The following is a 2,299-nucleotide window of genomic DNA, read 5'->3' as shown; positions in this document are numbered from 1 at the left end:
TAAAAAAGAAAAAAATACCAGTTGTTAATATTTAACAAATAACATTTCTTTTTTCACTTAATCTGTTTAGCTAGCTAGCTAAACAAATAGCTTTAAAATAGTTTGCATGTTAAATGTTATACAGATTCTCATAAATATCCATTAACATTTGGCTTAATTGTCTTTAGTAGCAATTGCAGTATTCTGCATCTCAGTATCCAAATTAGATTTTTTTTAGAAGTTACTTGATATATTACCTCCTGGGACTTTGTTATTTTGAATGCAAATTTGTACACAAAATCATCAAGGATTTCCTGGAAAATTTCAGATCACAGCTAGATTATTTTTATCAAAGGGTCAATAGGTCTTGTGACACTAAAAACATGGTAGAATGTGTATGTATATATGCACATGTACATATATAAATACCTTACAGTGCAGAAAGAAATAAGAACATTGGACATGGGCCAACCAAAATTGAGTGTAATTCCTCAACTCTTTCCTGCTGAAGTAGGACTTAAATCACATGGCTCACGTGTTACATTCAGAATATACCTTTCTCTGCATTGCAGCTTTCTTACTCAAAATGCTGAAAAAGCTGAGATTTAATCCCCCAAAGGAGAAATTAGCATATTTTTGAAATGTTTAACATTTCCTAACAGCAGGCTTCTCTTGCTTTTTAATAGGCCATACTGTCAAACAAAACAGGCCATTTGCTAATAGCAATAGCACTTAGATTTATATATCGCTTCCTAGTGCTTTACAACCCTCTCTAAGCCAGAGGTCTCGAACATTTCCAGGTTCGCGGACCGGAGGGAAGGAGAGCAGCTTCACAACTGGTGTGTGCGCATGTGTGCGTGGACATGGGGCCACACACACTGGTGCAGCACTAGCAGCCGCGTTCGCGCATGTGGCATGTGCTGGCACCATGCGCCTGCGCAAACAGGCCACACACCCCACCTGCTAGTGGCTCCATTCATGCATGCGCAAATGGGCCATGGACACCCGCCCCCCTGCTAGCATCCCCGTTTGCACCTGCACACATGTGTAAACGGGGCTGCAGGTGCTAGCACAAATGGGGAGAATGCGTGGCCACTTATGCGCACACCAGCCAGCCATTTCCGCAGCTCACTGGCCAAGAGCCCATGGCCCAGTCCCGGGCCACGGCCCATAGGTTGGGGACCCCTGCTCTAAGCAGTTCACAGAGTCAGCAAATTGCCCCTAACAATCTGGGTCCTCAGAAGGATGGAAGGCTGAGTCAACCTTGAGCCAGTCAGGATCAGATTCCTGGCAGTCAGCAGAGTCAGTCTGCAATACTACATTTTAATCCCTGCACCATCATGGCTCTTATATAATGTAATATTGTGTCTTTACTTTTGGTTTAGCATAATAAGAAGACCCAGGATTTGTCAGAATATCTGTGATCACCTTCTTCCTCTCACATATTTTGTCCACCTGAGATGATCTAGTCCCTCCTCTCAGAAAATGTCAGTCATGGGATTCTCAGAAGTGAACGTTTTCAATTGCTGTCCCACATTTATGGAGAAGCATCTCCCCATGAGCAATGAAGGCTGCCAACCCCACTATATTTCAACCTTCAGATGGGATTCACCTGATATTTTTAAAAAAATAATTCTCAACTCTGTACAAAGACAATTAGCATGTCAGATTTAGAATGCCCTTCCCTATTTTTGTATTTATTTAGCAGAATTTTGCAACCAAAGGCAAATTTTCTGTCAATAAAGTAACATCTAACTTGAAAATAAAACCATAAGCTTTCCTCAGCAGATACTGGCTTGCCACATGTGCTGGCACCATGCGCATGCAGATACTGGCTTGCCATTAATAGAATTTAATCCACTAAAAAAACGTGATTGTCAAGGTGCTTGTTTACAACTTTAGTGGCTGATCACAATATACAGCAGCAAAGACAGGAAGGTGATTGTTTACAAGAGATTTCAGCCTAATCTCCTGTCCTGGCTCTCTCCAAATATCTTTTTTTATTATTATTATTAAAAGTTTTTATTAATTTTTATAATTAAACAATAAGTAACAATATGATGCATTTGTATACACAAACAGAAAAAACAATCCAAGTCAATACATTGGCGGAAACGCTCGGCAGTCCCCACCTTGCCTCCGCCTTCATCCACTTTCCTTTCCTTCCTCCCTCTAACCCACAATCTCTCCTCCTTCCTCCTTCCCACCTACCTACGTCCCCTCTCTTCCTGACCACCTCCTCGAGTGCAATTTGGGATACCAGCCGAGCATCTCCTCTTATCAATACACTTATTATTTACCTATAACATGTAAATACATC

Source organism: Protobothrops mucrosquamatus, unplaced genomic scaffold (genome assembly GCF_001527695.2).
Source record: "Protobothrops mucrosquamatus isolate PMUCROS unplaced genomic scaffold, P.Mucros_1.0 scaffold2074, whole genome shotgun sequence".
Taxonomy (NCBI): domain Eukaryota; kingdom Metazoa; phylum Chordata; class Lepidosauria; order Squamata; family Viperidae; genus Protobothrops; species Protobothrops mucrosquamatus.
The sequence above is the reverse complement of the archived record's forward strand: the minus strand, read 5'-3'. Positions refer to the sequence as shown.